General features: G+C 41.5%; 1 protein-coding gene across 2 annotated transcripts in view; it reads right to left on the bottom strand.

The window, feature by feature from the left end:
* The window catches only part of LOC310662349 (cyclic nucleotide-binding domain-containing protein 2-like), a 622152-nt gene that overhangs the window by 277601 nt on the left and 325211 nt on the right, over positions 1 to 19340 (bottom strand). The window lies entirely within an intron of this gene.

Genomic DNA, 19340 nt, shown 5'->3' with positions numbered 1-19340 from the left:
TTTTGAGTGAATTGCAGAAAGTCAGATTTTTGCTGAAATTCTGACCGCGCGGCTTAGGGATTTTTTCAAAAAAAGTTGTTCAGACGTCGCCGGCCAATTCTGTTTCTCATGATAAAAGCCCATCTGTTTCCACCGAAAAACCTTTTAGGGGATCGTTTGCAACAGTTTGGCACCATTTTTAAGTGAATTGCAGAAAGTCAGATTTTTGCTGAAATTCTGACCGCGCGCCTTAGGGATTTTATCAAAAAAAGTTGTTCAGACCTCGACGGCTAATTCTGTTTCTGATGATAAAAGCCCATCTGTTTCCACCGAAAAACCTTTCAGGGGATCGTTTGCAACAGTTTGGCACCATTTTTGAGTGAATTCCAAAAGGCCAGATTTTTGCTGAAATTGTGACCGCGCGGCTTAGGGATTTTTTCAAAAAAAGTTGTTCAGACGTCGACGGCTAATTCTGTTTCTCATGATAAAAGCCCATCTGTTTCCACCGAAAAACCTTTCAGGGGATCGTTTGCAACAGTTTGGCACCATTTTTGAGTGAATTCCAAAACGCCAGATTTTTGCTGAAATTGTGACCGCGCGGCTTAGGGATTTTTTCAAAAAAAGTTGTTCAGACGTCGACGGCCAATTCTGTTTCTGATGATTAAAGGCCATCTGTTTCCACCGAAAAACCTTTCAGGGGATCGTTTGCAACAGTTGGGCACCATTTTTGAGTGAATTCCAAAACGCCAGATTTTTGCTGAAATTGTGACCGTGCGGCTTAGGGATTTTTTCAAAAAAAGTTGTTCAGACGTCGACGGCTAATTCTTTTTCTGATGATAAAAGCCCATCTGTTTCCACCGAAAAAACTTTCAGGGGATCGTTTGCAACAGTTTGGCACCATTTTTGAGTGAATTCCAAAACGCCAGATTTTTGCTGAAATTGTGACCGCGCGGCTTAGGGATTTTTTCAAAAAAAGTTGTTCAGACGTCGACGGCCAATTCTGTTTCTGATGATAAAAGCCCATCTGTTTCCACCGAAAAACCTTTCAGGGGATCGTTTGCAACAGTTTGGCACCATTTTTGAGTGAATTCCAAAACGCCATATTTTTGCTGAAATTCTGACCGCGCGGCTTAGGGTTTTTTTCAAAAAAAGTTGTTCAGGCGTCAACGGCCAATTCTGTTTCTGATGATTAAAGGCCATCTGTTTCCACCGAAAAACCTTTCAGGGGATCGTTTGCAACAGTTTGGCACAATTTTTGAGTGAATTGCAGAAAGTCAGATTTTTGCTGAAATTCTGACCGCGCGGCTTAGGGATTTTTTAAAAAAAAGTTGTTCAGACGTCGACGGCTAATTCTGTTTCTGATGATAAAAGCCCATCTGTTTCCACCGAAAAACCTTTCAGGGGATCGTTTGCAACAGTTTGGCACCATTTTTGAGTGAATTGCAGAAAGTCAGATTTTTGCTGAAATTCTGACCGCGCGCCTTAGGGATTTTTTCAAAAAAAGTTGTTCAGACGTCGACGGCTAATTCTTTTTCTGATGATAAAAGCCCATCTGTTTCCACCGAAAAAACTTTCAGGGGATCGTTTGCAACAGTTTGGCACCATTTTTGAGTGAATTCCAAAACGCCAGATTTTTGCTGAAATTGTGACCGCGCGGCTTAGGGATTTTTTCAAAAAAAGTTGTTCAGACGTCGACGGCCAATTCTGTTTCTGATGATAAAAGCCCATCTGTTTCCACCGAAAAACCTTTCAGGGGATCGTTTGCAACAGTTTGGCACCATTTTTGAGTGAATTCCAAAACGCCATATTTTTGCTGAAATTCTGACCGCGCGGCTTAGGGTTTTTTTCAAAAAAAGTTGTTCAGGCGTCAACGGCCAATTCTGTTTCTGATGATTAAAGGCCATCTGTTTCCACCGAAAAACCTTTCAGGGGATCGTTTGCAACAGTTTGGCACAATTTTTGAGTGAATTGCAGAAAGTCAGATTTTTGCTGAAATTCTGACCGCGCGCCTTAGGGATTTTTTCAAAAAAAGTTGTTCAGACGCCGACGGCTAATTCTGTTTCTGATGATAAAAGCCCATCTGTTTCCACCGAAAAACCTTTCAGGGGATCGTTTGCAACAGTTTGGCACCATTTTTGAGTGAATTGCAGAAAGTCAGATTTTTGCTGAAATTCTGACCGCGCGCCTTAGGGATTTTTTCAAAAAAAGTTGTTCAGACGTCGACGGCCAATTCTGTTTCTGATGATTAAAGGCCATCTGTTTCCACCGAAAAACCTTTCAGGGGATCGTTTGCAACAGTTTGGTACAATTTTTGAGTGAATTGCAGAAAGTCAGATTTTTGCTGAAATTCTGACCGCGCGGCTTAGGGATTTTTTCAAAAAAAGTTGTTCAGACGTCGCCGGCCAATTCTGTTTCTGATGATAAAAGCCCATCTGTTTCCACCGAAAAACCTTTTAGGGGATCGTTTGCAACAGTTTGGCACCATTTTTAAGTGAATTGCAGAAAGTCAGATTTTTGCTGAAATTCTGACCGCGCGCCTTAGGGATTTTATCAAAAAAAGTTGTTCAGACCTCGACGGCTAATTCTGTTTCTGATGATAAAAGCCCATCTGTTTCCACCGAAAAACCTTTCAGGGGATCGTTTGCAACAGTTTCGCACCATTTTTGAGTGAATTCCAAAACGCCAGATTTTTGCTGAAATTGTGACCGCGCGGCTTAGGGATTTTTTCAAAAAAAGTTGTTCAGACGTCGACGGCTAATTCTGTTTCTCATGATAAAAGCCCATCTGTTTCCACCGAAAAACCTTTCAGGGGATCGTTTGCAACAGTTTGGCACCATTTTTGAGTGAATTCCAAAACGCCAGATTTTTGCTGAAATTGTGACCGCGCGGCTTAGGGATTTTTTCAAAAAAAGTTGTTCAGACGTCGACGGCCAATTCTGTTTCTGATGATTAAAGGCCATCTGTTTCCACCGAAAAACCTTTCAGGGAATCGTTTGCAACAGTTGGGCACCATTTTTGAGTGAATTCCAAAACGCCAGATTTTTGCTGAAATTGTGACCGCGCGGCTTAGGGATTTTTTCAAAAAAAGTTGTTCAGACGTCGACGGCTAATTCTGTTTCTGATGATAAAAGCCCATCTGTTTCCACCGAATAAACTTTCAGGGGATCGTTTGCAACAGTTTGGCACCATTTTTGAGTGAATTCCAAAATGCCAGATTTTTGCTGAAATTGTGACCGCGCGGCTTAGGGATTTTTTCAAAAAAAGTTGTTCAGACGTCGACGGCCAATTCTGTTTCTGATGATAAAAGCCCATCTGTTTCCACCGAAAAACCTTTCAGGGGATCGTTTGCAACAGTTTGGCACAATTTTTGAGTGAATTGCAGAAAGTCAGATTTTTGCTGAAATTCTGACCGCGCGCCTTAGGGATTTTTTAAAAAAAAGTTGTTCAGACGTCGACGGCTAATTCTGTTTCTGATGATAAAAGCCCATCTGTTTCCACCGAAAAACCTTTCAGGGGATCGTTTGCAACAGTTTGGCACCATTTTTGAGTGAATTGCAGAAAGTCAGATTTTTGCTGAAATTCTGACCGCGCGCCTTAGGGATTTTTTCAAAAAAAGTTGTTCAGACGTCGACGGCTAATTCTGTTTCTGATGATAAAAGCCCATCTGTTTCCACCGAAAAACCTTTTAGGGGATCGTTTGCAACAGTTTGGCACCATTTTTAAGTGAATTGCAGAAAGTCAGATTTTTGCTGAAATTCTGACCGCGCGCCTTAGGGATTTTATCAAAAAAAGTTGTTCAGACCTCGACGGCTAATTCTGTTTCTGATGATAAAAGCCCATCTGTTTCCACCGAAAAACCTTTCAGGGGATCGTTTGCAACAGTTTGGCACCATTTTTGAGTGAATTCCAAAACGCCAGATTTTTGCTGAAATTGTGACCGCGCGGCTTAGGGATTTTTTCAAAAAAAGTTGTTCAGACGTCGACGGCCAATTCTGTTTCTGATGATTAAAGGCCAACTGTTTCCACCGAAAAACCTTTCAGGGGATCGTTTGCAACAGTTTGGTACAATTTTTGAGTGAATTGCAGAAAGTCAGATTTTTGCTGAAATTGTGACCGCGCGGCTTAGGGATTTTTTCAAAAAAAGTTGTTCAGACGTCGACGGCTAATTCTGTTTCTGATGATAAAAGCCCATCTGTTTCCACCGAAAAACCTTTCAGGGGATCGTTTGCAACAGTTTGGCACCATTTTTGAGTGAATTGCAGAAAGTCAGATTTTTGCTGAAATTCTGACCGCGCGCCTTAGGGATTTTTTCAAAAAAAGTTGTTCAGACGTCGACGGCTAATTCTGTTTCTGATGATAAAAGCCCATCTGTTTCCACCGAAAAACCTTTTAGGGGATCGTTTGCAACAGTTTGGCACCATTTTTGAGTGAATTGCAGAAAGTCAGATTTTTGCTGAAATTCTGACCGCGCGCCTTAGGGATTTTTTCAAAAAAAGTTGTTCAGACGTCGACGGCTAATTCTGTTTCTGATGATAAAAGCCCATCTGTTTCCACCGAAAAACCTTTTAGGGGATCGTTTGCAACAGTTTGGCACCATTTTTAAGTGAATTGCAGAAAGTCAGATTTTTGCTGAAATTCTGACCGCGCGCCTTAGGGATTTTATCAAAAAAAGTTGTTCAGACCTCGACGGCTAATTCTGTTTCTGATGATAAAAGCCCATCTGTTTCCACCGAAAAACCTTTCAGGGGATCGTTTGCAACAGTTTGGCACCATTTTTGAGTGAATTCCAAAACGCCAGATTTTTGCTGAAATTGTGACCGCGCGGCTTAGGGATTTTTTCAAAAAAAGTTGTTCAGACGTCGACGGCCAATTCTGTTTCTGATGATTAAAGGCCATCTGTTTCCACCGAAAAACCTTTCAGGGGATCGTTTGCAACAGTTTGGTACAATTTTTGAGTGAATTGCAGAAAGTCAGATTTTTGCTGAAATTCTGACCGCGCGGCTTAGGGATTTTTTCAAAAAAAGTTGTTCAGACGTCGCCGGCCAATTCTGTTTCTGATGATTAAAGGCCATCTGTTTCCACCGAAAAACCTTTCAGGGGATCGTTTGCAACAGTTTGGCACCATTTTTGAGTGAATTCCAAAACGCCAGTTTTTTTCTGAAATTGTGACCGCGCGGCTTAGGGATTTCTTCAAAAAAAGTTGTTCAGACGTCGACGGCTAATTCTGTTTCAGATGATAAAAGCCCATCTGTTTCCTCCGAAAAACCTTTCAGGGGATCGTTTGCAACAGTTTGGCACCATTTTTGAGTGAATTCCAAAACGCCAGATTTTTGCTGAAATTCTGACCGCGCGGCTTGGGGATTTTTTCAAAAAAAGTTGTTCAGACGTCGACGGCTAATTCTATTTCTCATGATAAAAAGCCATCTGTTTCCACCGAAAAACCTTTTAGGGGATCGTTTGCAACAGTTTGGGACCATTTTTGAGTGAATTGCAGAAAGTCAGATTTTTGCTGAAATTCTGACCGCGCGGCTTAGGGATTTTTTCAAAAAAAATTGTTCAGACGTCGACGGCCAATTCTGTTTCTGATGATAAAAGGCGATCTGTTTCCACCGAAAAACCTTTCAGGGAATAGTTTGCAACAGTTTGGCACCATTTTTGAGTGAATTCCAAAACGCCATATTTTTGCTGAAATTCTGACCGCGCGCCTTAGGGATTTTATCAAAAAAAGTTGTTCAGACGTCGACGGCTAATTCTGTTTCTGATGTAAAAAGCCCATCTGTTTCCACCGAAAAACCTTTCAGGGGATCGTTTGCAACAGTTTGGCACCATTTTTGAGTGAATTCCAAAACGCCAGATTTTTGCTGAAATTGTGACCGCGCGGCTTAGGGATTTTTTCAAAAAAAGTTGTTCAGACGTCGACGGCTAATTCTGTTTCTCATGATAAAAGCCCATCTGTTTCCACCGAAAAACCTTTCAGGGGATCGTTTGCAACAGTTTGGCACCGTTTTTGAGTGAATTCCAAAACGCCAGATTTTTGCTGAAATTGTGACCGCGCGGCTTAGGGATTTTTTCAAAAAAAGTTGTTCAGACGTCGACGGCCAATTCTGTTTCTGATGATTAAAGGCCATCTGTTTCCACCGAAAAACCTTTCAGGGGATCGTTTGCAACAGTTTGGTACAATTTTTGAGTGAATTGCAGAAAGTCAGATTTTTGCTGAAATTCTGACCGCGCGGCTTAGGGATTTTTTCAAAAAAAGTTGTTCAGACGTCGCCGGCCAATTCTGTTTCTGATGATTAAAGGCCATCTGTTTCCACCGAAAAACCTTTCAGGGGATCGTTTGCAACAGTTTGGCACCATTTTTGAGTGAATTCCAAAACGCCAGATTTTTGCTGAAATTGTGACCGCGCGGCTTAGGGATTTCTTCAAAAAAAGTTGTTCAGACGTCGACGGCTAATTCTGTTTCAGATGATAAAAGCCCATCTGTTTCCACCGAAAAACCTTTCAGGGGATCGTTTGGAACAGTTTGGCACCATTTTTGAGTGAATTCCAAAACGCCAGATTTTTGCTGAAATTCTGACCGCGCGGCTTGGGGATTTTTTCAAAAAAAGTTGTTCAGACGTCGACGGCTAATTCTATTTCTCATGATAAAAAGCCATCTGTTTCCACCGAAAAACCTTTTAGGGGATCGTTTGCAACAGTTTGGGACCATTTTTGAGTGAATTGCAGAAAGTCAGATTTTTGCTGAAATTCTGACCGCGCGGCTTAGGGATTTTTTCAAAAAAAATTGTTCAGACGTCGACGGCCAATTCTGTTTCTGATGATAAAAGGCGATCTGTTTCCACCGAAAAACCTTTCAGGGAATAGTTTGCAACAGTTTGGCACCATTTTTGAGTGAATTCCAAAACGCCAGATTTTTGCTGAAATTCTGACCGCGCGCCTTAGGGATTTTATCAAAAAAAGTTGTTCAGACGTCGACGGCTAATTCTGTTTCTGATGTAAAAAGTCCATCTGTTTCCACCGAAAAACCTTTCAGGGGATCGTTTGCAACAGTTTGGCACCATTTTTGAGTGAATTCCAAAAGGCCAGATTTTTGCTGAAATTGTGACCGCGCGGCTTAGGGATTTTTTCAAAAAAAGTTGTTCAGACGTCGACGGCTAATTCTGTTTCTGATGATAAAAGCCCATCTGTTTCCACCGAAAAACCTTTCAGGGGATCGTTTGCAACAGTTTGGCACCATTTTTGAGTGAATTCCAAAACGCCAGATTTTTGCTGAAATTGTGACCGCGCGGCTTAGGGATTTTTTCAAAAAAAGTTGTTCAGACGTCGACGGCCAATTCTGTTTCTGATGATTAAAGGCCATCTGTTTCCACCGAAAAACCTTTCAGGGGATCGTTTGCAACAGTTTGGCAAAATTTATGAGTAAATTGCAGAAAGTCAGATTTTTGCTGAAATTCTGACCGCGCGGCTTAGGGATTTTTTTAAAAAAAGTTGTTCAGACGTCGACGGCTAATTCTGTTTCTGATGATAAAAGCCCATCTGTTTCCACCGAAAAACCTTTCAGGGGATCGTTTGCAACAGTTTGGCACAATTTTTGAGTGAATTGCAGAAAGTCAGATTTTTGCTGAAATTGTGACTGCGCGGCTTAGGGATTTTTTCAAAAAAAGTTGTTCAGACGTCGACGGCTAATTCTGTTTCTGATGATAAAAGCCCATCTGTTTCCACCGAAAAACCTTTCAGGGGATCGTTTGCAACAGTTTGGCACCATTTTTGAGTGAATTGCAGAAAGTCAGATTTTTGCTGAAATTCTGACCGCGCGCCTTAGGGATTTTATCAAAAAAAGTTGTTCAGACGTCGACGGCTAATTCTGTTTCTGATGATAAAAGCTCATCTGTTTCCACCGAAAAACCTTTCAGGGGATCGTTTGCAACAGTTTGGGACCATTTTTGAGTGAATTGCAGAAAGTCAGATTTTTGCTGAAATTCTGACCGCGCGGCTTAGGGATTTTTTCAAAAAAAATTGTTCAGACGTCGACGGCCAATTCTGTTTCTGATGATAAAAGGCGATCTGTTTCCACCGAAAAACCTTTCAGGGGATAGTTTGCAACAGTTTGGCACCATTTTTGAGTGAATTCCAAAACGCCATATTTTTGCTGAAATTCTGACCGCGCGCCTTAGGGATTTTATCAAAAAAAGTTGTTCAGACGTCGACGGCTAATTCTGTTTCTGATGAAAAAAGCCCATCTGTTTCCACCGAAAAACCTTTCAGGGGATCGTTTGCAACAGTTTGGCACCATTTTTGAGTGAATTCCAAAAGGCCAGATTTTTGCTGAAATTGTGACCGCGCGGCTTAGGGATTTTTTCAGAAAAAGTTGTTCAGACGTCGACGGCTAATTCTGTTTCTGATGATAAAAGCCCATCTGTTTCCACCGAAAAACCTTTCAGGGGATCGTTTGCAACAGTTTGGCACCATTTTTGAGTGAATTCCAAAACGCCAGATTTTTGCTGAAATTGTGACCGCGTGGCTTAGGGATTTTTTCAAAAAAAGTTGTTCAGACGTCGACGGCCAATTCTGTTTCTGATGATTAAAGGCCATCTGTTTCCACCGAAAAACCTTTCAGGGGATCGTTTGCAACAGTTTGGCACAATTTTTGAGTGAATTGCAGAAAGTCAGATTTTTGCTGAAATTCTGACCGCGCGGCTTAGGGATTTTTTTAAAAAAAGTTGTTCAGACGTCGACGGCTAATTCTGTTTCTGATGATAAAAGCCCATCTGTTTCCACCGAAAAACCTTTCAGGGGATCGTTTGCAACAGTTTGGCACAATTTTTGAGTGAATTGCAGAAAGTCAGATTTTTGCTGAAATTGTGACCGCGCGGCTTAGGGATTTTTTCAAAAAAAGTTGTTCAGACGTCGACGGCTAATTCTGTTTCTGATGATAAAAGCCCATCTGTTTCCACCGAAAAACCTTTCAGGGGATCGTTTGCAACAGTTTGGCACCATTTTTGAGTGAATTGCAGAAAGTCAGATTTTTGCTGAAATTCTGACCGCGCGCCTTAGGGATTTTTTCAAAAAAAGTTGTTCAGACGTCGACGGCTAATTCTGTTTCTGATGATAAAAGCCCATCTGTTTCCACCGAAAAACCTTTCAGGGGATCGTTTGCAACAGTTTGGCACCATTTTTGAGTGAATTCCAAAAGGCCAGATTTTTGCTGAAATTGTGACCGCGCGGCTTAGGGATTTTTTCAAAAAAAGTTGTTCAGACGTCGACGGCCAATTCTGTTTCTGATGATTAAAGGCCATCTGTTTCCACCGAAAAACCTTTCAGGGGATCGTTTGCAACAGTTTGGCACAAATTTTGAGTGAATTGCAGAAAGTCAGATTTTTGCTGAAATTCTGACCGCGCGGCTTACGGATTTTTTCAAGAAAAGTTGTTCAGACGTCGACGGCTAATTCTGTTTCTGATGATAAAAGCCCATCTGTTTCCACCGAAAAACCTTTCAGGGGATCGTTTGCAACAGTTTGGCACCATTTTTGAGTGAATTCCAAAACGCCAGATTTTTGCTGAAATTCTGACCGCGCGGCTTAGGGATTTTTTCAAAAAAAATTGTTCAGATGTCGACGGCCAATTCTGTTTCTGATGATAAAAGGCGATCTGTTTCCACCGAAAAACCTTTCAGGGGATAGTTTGCAACAGTTTGGCACCATTTTTGAGTGAATTCCAAAACGCCAGATTTTTGCTGAAATTGTGACCGCGCGGCTTAGGGATTTTTTCAAAAAAAGTTGTTCAGACGTCGACGGCCAATTCTGTTTCTGATGATTAAAGGCCATCTGTTTCCACCGAAAAACCTTTCAGGGGATCGTTTGCAACAGTTTGGCACCATTTTTGAGTGAATTGCAGAAAGTCAGATTTTTGCTGAAATTCTGACCGCGCGGCTTAGGGATTTTTTAAAAAAAAGTTGTTCAGACGTCGACGGCTAATTCTGTTTCTGATGATAAAAGCCCATCTGTTTCCACCGAAAAACCTTTCAGGGGATCGTTTGCAACAGTTTGGCACAATTTTTGAGTGAATTGCAGAAAGTCAGATTTTTGCTGAAATTGTGACCGCGCGGCTTAGGGATTTTTTCAAAAAAAGTTGTTCAGACGTCGACGGCTAATTCTGTTTCTGATGATAAAAGCCCATCTGTTTCCACCGAAAAACCTTTCAGGGGATCGTTTGCAACAGTTTGGCACCATTTTTGAGTGAATTGCAGAAAGTCAGATTTTTGCTGAAATTCTGACCGCGCGCCTTAGGGATTTTTTCAAAAAAAGTTGTTCAGACGTCGACGGCTAATTCTGTTTCTGATGATAAAAGCCCATCTGTTTCCACCGAAAAAACTTTCAGGGGATCGTTTGCAACAGTTTGGCACCATTTTTGAGTGAATTCCAAAAGGCCAGATTTTTGCTGAAATTGTGACCGCGCGGCTTAGGGATTTTTTCAAAAAAAGTTGTTCAGACGTCGACGGCCAATTCTGTTTCTGATGATTAAAGGCCATCTGTTTCCACCGAAAAACCTTTCAGGGGATCGTTTGCAACAGTTTGGCACAAATTTTGAGTGAATTGCAGAAAGTCAGATTTTTGCTGAAATTCTGACCGCGCGGCTTACGGATTTTTTCAAGAAAAGTTGTTCAGACGTCGACGGCTAATTCTGTTTCTGATGATAAAAGCTCATCTGTTTCCACCGAAAAACCTTTCAGGGGATCGTTTGCAACAGTTTGGCACCATTTTTGAGTGAATTCCAAAACGCCAGATTTTTGCTGAAATTCTGACCGCGCGGCTTAGGGATTTTTTCAAAAAAAATTGTTCAGATGTCGACGGCCAATTCTGTTTCTGATGATAAAAGGCGATCTGTTTCCACCGAAAAACCTTTCAGGGGATAGTTTGCAACAGTTTGGCACCATTTTTGAGTGAATTCCAAAACGCCAGATTTTTGCTGAAATTGTGACCGCGCGGCTTAGGGATTTTTTCAAAAAAAGTTGTTCAGACGTCGACGGCCAATTCTGTTTCTGATGATTAAAGGCCATCTGTTTCCACCGAAAAACCTTTCAGGGGATCGTTTGCAACAGTTTGGCACCATTTTTGAGTGAATTGCAGAAAGTCAGATTTTTGCTGAAATTCTGACCGCGCGGCTTAGGGATTTTTTAAAAAAAAGTTGTTCAGACGTCGACGGCTAATTCTGTTTCTGATGATAAAAGCCCATCTGTTTCCACCGAAAAACCTTTCAGGGGATCGTTTGCAACAGTTTGGCACAATTTTTGAGTGAATTGCAGAAAGTCAGATTTTTGCTGAAATTGTGACCGCGCGGCTTAGGGATTTTTTCAAAAAAAGTTGTTCAGACGTCGACGGCTAATTCTGTTTCTGATGATAAAAGCCCATCTGTTTCCACCGAAAAACCTTTCAGGGGATCGTTTGCAACAGTTTGGCACCATTTTTGAGTGAATTGCAGAAAGTCAGATTTTTGCTGAAATTCTGACCGCGCGCCTTAGGGATTTTTTCAAAAAAAGTTGTTCAGACGTCGACGGCTAATTCTGTTTCTGATGATAAAAGCCCATCTGTTTCCACCGAAAAACCTTTCAGGGGATCGTTTGCAACAGTTTGGCACCATTTTTGAGTGAATTCCAAAAGGCCAGATTTTTGCTGAAATTGTGACCGCGCGGCTTAGGGATTTTTTCAAAAAAAGTTGTTCAGACGTCGACGGCCAATTCTGTTTCTGATGATTAAAGGCCATCTGTTTCCACCGAAAAACCTTTCAGGGGATCGTTTGCAACAGTTTGGCACAAATTTTGAGTGAATTGCAGAAAGTCAGATTTTTGCTGAAATTCTGACCGCGCGGCTTACGGATTTTTTCAAGAAAAGTTGTTCAGACGTCGACGGCTAATTCTGTTTCTGATGATAAAAGCCCATCTGTTTCCACCGAAAAACCTTTCAGGGGATCGTTTGCAACAGTTTGGCATCATTTTTGAGTGAATTCCAAAACGCCAGATTTTTGCTGAAATTCTGACTGCGCGGCTTAGGGATTTTTTCAAAAAAAATTGTTCAGATGTCGACGGCCAATTCTGTTTCTGATGATAAAAGGCGATCTGTTTCCACCGAAAAACCTTTCAGGGGATCGTTTGCAACAGTTTGGCACCATTTTTGAGTGAATTCCAAAAGGCCAGATTTTTGCTGAAATTGTGACCGCGCGGCTTGGGGATTTTTTCAAAAAAAGTTGTTCAGACGTCGACGGCTAATTCTATTTCTCATGATAAAAAGCCATCTGTTTCCACCGAAAAACCTTTTAGGGGATCGTTTGCAACAGTTTGGGACCATTTTTGAGTGAATTGCAGAAAGTCAGATTTTTGCTGAAATTCTGACCGCGCGGCTTAGGGATTTTATCAAAAAAAGTTGTTCAGACGTCGACGGCTAATTCTGTTTCTGATGAAAAAAGCCCATCTGTTTCCACCGAAAAACCTTTCAGGGGATCGTTTGCAACAGTTTGGCACCATTTTTGAGTGAATTCCAAAAGGCCAGATTTTTGCTGAAATTGTGACCGCGCGGCTTAGGGATTTTTTCAAAAAAAGTTGTTCAGACGTCGACGGCTAATTCTGTTTCTGATGATAAAAGCCCATCTGTTTCCACCGAAAAACCTTTCAGGGGATCGTTTGCAACAGTTTGGCACCATTTTTGAGAGAATTCCAAAACGCCACATTTTTGCTGAAATTCTGACCGCGCGGCTTAGGGATTTTTTCAAAAAAAGTTGTTCAGACGTCGACGGCTAATTCTGTTTCTGATGATAAAAGCCCATCTGTTTCCACTGAAAAACCTTTCAGGGGATTGTTTGCAACAGTTTGGCACCATTTTTGAGTGAATTCCAAAACGCCAGATTTTTGCTGAAATTCTGACCGCGCGGCTTGGCGATTTTTTCAAAAAAAGTTGTTCAGACGTCGACGGCTAATTCTTTTTCTCATGATAAAAAGCCATCTGTTTCCACCGAAAAACCTTTTAGGGGATCGTTTGCAACAGTTTGGGACCATTTTTGAGTGAATTGCAGAAAGTCAGATTTTTGCTGAAATTCTGACCGCGCGGCTTAGGGATTTTTTCAAAAAAAGTTGTTCAGACGTCGACGGCTAATTCTGTTTCTGATGATAAAAGCCCATCTGTTTCCACCGAAAAACCTTTCAGGGGATCGTTTGCAACAGTTTGGCACCATTTTTGAGTGAATTCCAAAACGCCAGATTTTTGCTGAAATTCTGACCGCGCGGCTTAGGGATTTTTTCAAAAAAAATTGTTCAGATGTCGACGGCCAATTCTGTTTCTGATGATAAAAGGCGATCTGTTTCCACCGAAAAACCTTTCAGGGGATCGTTTGCAACAGTTTGGCACCATTTTTGAGTGAATTCCAAAACGCCAGATTTTTGCTGAAATTCGCGCGCCTTAGGGATTTTATCAAAAAAAGTTGTTCAGACGTCGACGGCTAATTCTGTTTCTGATGAAAAAAGCCCATCTGTTTCCACCGAAAAACCTTTCAGGGGATCGTTTGCAACAGTTTGGCACCATTTTTGAGTGAATTCCAAAAGGCCAGATTTTTGCTGAAATTGTGACCGCGCGGCTTAGGGATTTTTTCAAAAAAAGTTGTTCAGACGTCGACGGCTAATTCTGTTTCTGATGATAAAAGCCCATCTGTTTCCACCGAAAAACCTTTCAGGGGATCGTTTGCAACAGTTTGGCACCATTTTTGAGAGAATTCCAAAACGCCACATTTTTGCTGAAATTGTGACCGCGCGGCTTAGGGATTTTTTCAAAAAAAGTTGTTCAGACGTCGACGGCTAATTCTGTTTCTGATGATAAAAGCCCATCTGTTTCCACTGAAAAACCTTTCAGGGGATCGTTTGCAACAGTTTGGCACCATTTTTGAGTGAATTCCAAAACGCCAGATTTTTGCTGAAATTCTGACCGCGCGGCTTGGGGATTTTTTCAAAAAAAGTTGTTCAGACGTCGACGGCTAATTCTATTTCTCATGATAAAAAGGCATCTGTTTCCACCGAAAAACCTTTTAGGGGATCGTTTGCAACAGTTTGGGACCATTTTTGAGTGAATTGCAGAAAGTCAGATTTTTGCTGAAATTCTGACCGCGCGGCTTAGGGATTTTTTCAAAAAAAATTGTTCAGACGTCGACGGCCAATTCTGTTTCTGATGAAAAAAGCCCATCTATTTCCACCGAAAAACCTTTCAGGGGATCGTTTGCAACAGTTTGGCACCATTTTTGAGTGAATTCCAAAAGGCCAGATTTTTGCTGAAATTGTGACCGCGCGGCTTAGGGATTTTTTCAAAAAAAGTGGTTGAGACGTCGACGGCTAATTCTGTTTCTGATGATAAAAGCCAATCTGTTTCCACCGAAAAACCTTTCAGGGGATCGTTTGCAACAGTTTGGCACCATTTTTGAGTGAATTCCAAAACGCCAGATTTTTGCTGAAATTGTGACCGCGCGGCTTAGGGATTTTATCAAAAAAAGTTGTTCAGACGTCGACGGCTAATTCTGTTTCTGATGATAAAAGCCCATCTGTTTCCACCGAAAAACCTTTCAGGGGATCGTTTGCAACAGTTTGGCACCATTTTTGAGTGAATTCCAAAACGCCAGATTTTTGCTGAAATTGTGACCGCGCGGCTTAGGGATTTTTTCAAAAAAAGTTGTTCAGACGTCAACGGCCAATTCTGTTTCTGATGATAAAAGCCCATCTGTTTCCACCGAAAAACCTTTCAGGGGATCGTTTGTAACAGTTTGGCACCATTTTTGAGTGAATTCCAAAACGCCAGATTTTTGCTGAAATTGTGACCGCGCGGCTTAGGGATTTTTTCAAAAAAAGTTGTTCAGACGTCGACGGCTAATTCTGTTTCTGATGATAAAAGCCCATCTGTTTCTACCGAAAAACCTTTCAGGGGATCGTTTGCAACAGTTTGGCACCATTTTTGAGTGAATTCCAAAACGCCAGATTTTTGCTGAAATTCTGACCGCTCGGCTTAGGGATTTTTTCAAAAAAAATTGTTCAGACGTCGACGGCCAATTCTGTTTCTGATGATAAAAGGCGATCTGTTTCCACCGAAAAACCTTTCAGGGGATAGTTTGCAACAGTTTGGCACCATTTTTGAGTGAATTCCAAAACGCCAGATTTTTGCTGAAATTCTGACCGCGCTGCTTAGGGATTTTATCAAAAAAAGTTGTTCAGACGTCGACGGCTAATTCTGTTTCTGATGAAAAAAGCCCATCTGTTTCCACCGAAAAACCTTTCAGGGGATCGTTTGCAACAGTTTGGCACCATTTTTGAGTGAATTCCAAAAGGCCAGATTTTTGCTGAAATTGTGACCGCGCGGCTTAGGGATTTTTTCAAAAAAAGTTGTTCAGACGTCGACGGCAAATTCTGTTTCTGATGATAAAAGCCCATCTGTTTCCACCGAAAAACCTTTCAGGGGATCGTTTGCGACAGTTTGGCACCATTTTTGAGTGAATTCCAAAACGCCAGATTTTTGCTGAAATTGTGACCGCGCGGCTTAGGGATTTTTTCAAAAAAAGTTGTTCAGACGTCGACGGCCAATTCTGTTTCTGATGATTAAAGGCCATCTGTTTCCACCGAAAAACCTTTCAGGGGATCGTTTGCAACAGTTTGGAACAATTTTTGAGTGAATTGCAGAAAGTCAGATTTTTGCTGAAATTCTGACCGCGCGGCTTAGGGATTTTTTTAAAAAAAGTTGTTCAGACGTCGACGGCTAATTCTGTTTCTGATGATAAAAGCCCATCTGCTTCCACCGAAAAACCTTTCAGGGGATCGTTTGCAACAGTTTGGCACCATTTTTGAGTGAATTCCAAAACGCCAGATTTTTGTTGAAATTGTGACCGCGCGGCTTAGGGATTTTTTCAAAAAAAGTTGTTCAGACGTCGACGGCTAATTCTGTTTCTGATGATAAAAGCCCATCTGTTTCCACCGAAAAACCTTTCAGGGGATCGTTTGCAACAGTTTGGCACCATTTTTGAGTGAATTGCAGAAAGTCAGATTTTTGCTGAAATTCTGACCGCGCGCCTTAGGGATTTTATCAAAAAAAGTTGTTCAGACGTCGACGGCTAATTCTGTTTCTGATGATAAAAGCCCATCTGTTTCCACCGAAAAACCTTTCAGGGGATCGTTTGCAACAGTTTGGCACCATTTTTGAGTGAATTCCAAAACGCCAGATATTTGCTGAAATTGTGACCGCGCGGCTTAGGGATTTTTTCAAAAAAAGTTGTTCAGACGTCGACGGCCATTTCTGTTTCTGATGATTAAAGGCCATCTGTTTCCACCGAAAAACCTTTCAGGGGATCGTTTGCAACAGTTTGGCACCATTTTTGAGTGAATTCCAAAACGCCAGATTTTTGCTGAAATTCTGACCGAGCGGCTTAGGGATTTTTTCAAAAAAAATTGTTCAGACGTCGACGGCCAATTCTGTTTCTGATGATAAAAGGCGATCTGTTTCCACCGAAAAACCTTTCAGGGGATAGTTTGCAACAGTTTGGCACCATTTTTGAGTGAATTCCAAAAGGCCAGATTTTTGCTGAAATTGTGACCGCGCGGCTTAGGGATTTTTTCAAAAAAAGTTGTTCAGACGTCGACGGCTAATTCTGTTTCTGATGATAAAAGCCCATCTGTTTCCACCGAAAAACCTTTCAGGGGATCGTTTGCAACAGTTTGGCACCATTTTTGAGTGAATTCCAAAACGCCACATTTTTGCTGAAATTCTGACCGCGCGGCTTAGGGATTTTTTCAAAAAAAGTTGTTCAGACGTCGACGGCTAATTCTGTTTCTGATGATAAAAGCCCATCTGTTTCCACCGAAAAACCTTTCAGGGGATCCTTTGCAACAGTTTGGCACCATTTTTGAGTGAATTCCAAAACGCCAGATTTTTGCTGAAATTCTGACCGCGCGGCTTGGGGATTTTTTCAAAAAAAGTTGTTCAGACGTCGACGGCTAATTCTATTTCTCATGATAAAAAGCCATCTGTTTCCACCGAAAAACCTTTTAGGGGATCGTTTGCAACAGTTTGGGACCATTTTTGAGTGAATTGCAGAAAGTCAGATTTTTGCTGAAATTCTGACCGCGCGGCTTAGGGATTTATTCAAAAAAAATTGTTCAGACGTCGACGGCCAATTCTGTTTCTGATGATAAAAGCCCATCTATTTCCACCGAAAAACCTTTCAGGGGATCGTTTGCAACAGTTTGGCACCATTTTTGAGTGAATTCCAAAAGGCCAGATTTTTGCTGAAATTGTGACCGCGCGGCTTAGGGATTTTATCAAAAAAAGTTGTTCAGACGTCAACGGCCAATTCTGTTTCTGATGATTAAAGGCCATCTGTTTCCACCGAAAAACCTTTCAGGGGATCGTTTGTAACAGTTTGGCACCATTTTTGAGTGAATTCCAAAACGCCAGATTTTTGCTGAAATTGTGACCGCGCCGCTTAGGGATTTTTTCAAAAAAAGTTGTTCAGACGTCGACGGCTAATTCTGTTTCTGATGATAAAAGCCCATCTGTTTCCACCGAAAAACCTTTCAGGGGATCGTTTGCAACAGTTTGGCACCATTTTTGAGTGAATTCCAAAACGCCAGATTTTTGCTGAAATTCTGACCGCTCGGCTTAGGGATTTTTTCAAAAAAAATTGTTCAGACGTCGACGGCCAATTCTGTTTCTGATGATAAAAGGCGATCTGTTTCCACCGAAAAACCTTTCAGGGGATAGTTTGCAACAGTTTGGCACCATTTTTGAGTGAATTCCAAAACGCCAGATTTTTGCTGAAATTCTGACCGCGCGCCTTAGGGATTTTATCAAAAAAAGTTGTTCAGACGTCGACGGCTAATTCTGTTTCTGATGAAAAAAGCCCATCTGTTTCCACCGAAAAACCTTTCAGGGGATCGTTTGCAACAGTTTGGCACCATTTTTGAGTGAATTCCAAAAGGCCAGATTTTTGCTGAAATTGTGACCGCGCGGCTTAGGGATTTTTTCAAAAAAAGTTGTTCAGACGTCGACGGCAAATTCTGTTTCTGATGATAAAAGCCCATCTGTTTCCACCGAAAAACCTTTCAGGGGATCGTTTGCAACAGTTTGGCACCATTTTTGAGTGAATTCCAAAACGCCAGATTTTTGCTGAAATTGTGACCGCGCGGCTTAGGGATTTTTTCAAAAAAAGTTGTTCAGACGTCGACGGCTAATTCTGTTTCTGAGGATAAAAGCCCATCTGCTTCCACCGAAAAACCTTTCAGGGGATCGTTTGCAACAGTTTGGCACCATTTTGGAGTGAATTCCAAAACGCCAGATTTTTGCTGAAATTGTGACCGCGCGGCTTAGGGATTTTTTCAAAAAAAGTTGTTCAGACGTCGACGGCTAATTCTGTTTCTGATGATAAAAGCCCATCTGTTTCCACCGAAAAACCTTTCAGGGGATCGTTTGCAACAGTTTGGCACCATTTTTGAGTGAATTGCAGAAAGTCAGATTTTTGCTGAAATTCTGACCGCGCGCCTTAGGGATTTTATCAAAAAAAGTTGTTCAGACGTCGACGGCTAATTCTGTTTCTGATGATAAAAGCCCATCTGTTTCCACCGAAAAACCTTTCAGGGGATCTTTTGCAACAGTTTGGCACCATTTTTGAGTGAATTCCAAAACGCCAGATTTTTGCTGAAATTGTGACCGCGCGGCTTAGGGATTTTTTCAAAAAAAGTTGTTCAGATGTCGACGGCCATTTCTGTTTCTGATGATTAAAGGCCATCTGTTTCCACCGAAAAACCTTTCAGGGGATCGTTTGCAACAGTTTGGCACAATTTTTGAGTGAATTGCAGAAAGTCAGATTTTTGCTGAAATTCTTACCGCGCGGCTTACGGATTTTTTCAAAAAAAGTTGTTCAGACGTCGACGGCTAATTCTGTTTCTGATGATAAAAGCCCATCTGTTTCCACCGAAAAACCTTTCAGGGGATCGTTTGCAACAGTTTGGCACCATTTTTGAGTGAATTCCAAAACGCCAGATTTTTGCTGAAATTCTGACCGAGCGGCTTAGGGATTTTTTCAAAAAAAATTGTTCAGACGTCGACGGCCAATTCTGTTTCTGATGATAAAAGGCGATCTGTTTCCACCGAAAAACCTTTCAGGGGATAGTTTGCAACAGTTTGGCACCATTTTTGAGTGAATTCCAAAACGCCAGATTTTTGCTGAAATTCTGACCGCGCGCCTTAGGGATTTTATCAAAAAAAGTTGTTCAGACGTCGACGGCTAATTCTGTTTCTGATGAAAAAAGCCCATCTGTTTCCACCGAAAAACCTTTCAGGGGATCGTTTGCA

Source organism: Podarcis tiliguerta (genome assembly GCF_965153285.1).
Source record: "Podarcis tiliguerta genome assembly, chromosome: 1".
In the NCBI taxonomy this organism is placed as follows: domain Eukaryota; kingdom Metazoa; phylum Chordata; class Lepidosauria; order Squamata; family Lacertidae; genus Podarcis; species Podarcis tiliguerta.
This window is presented reverse-complemented; position numbering and strand designations above follow the sequence as displayed.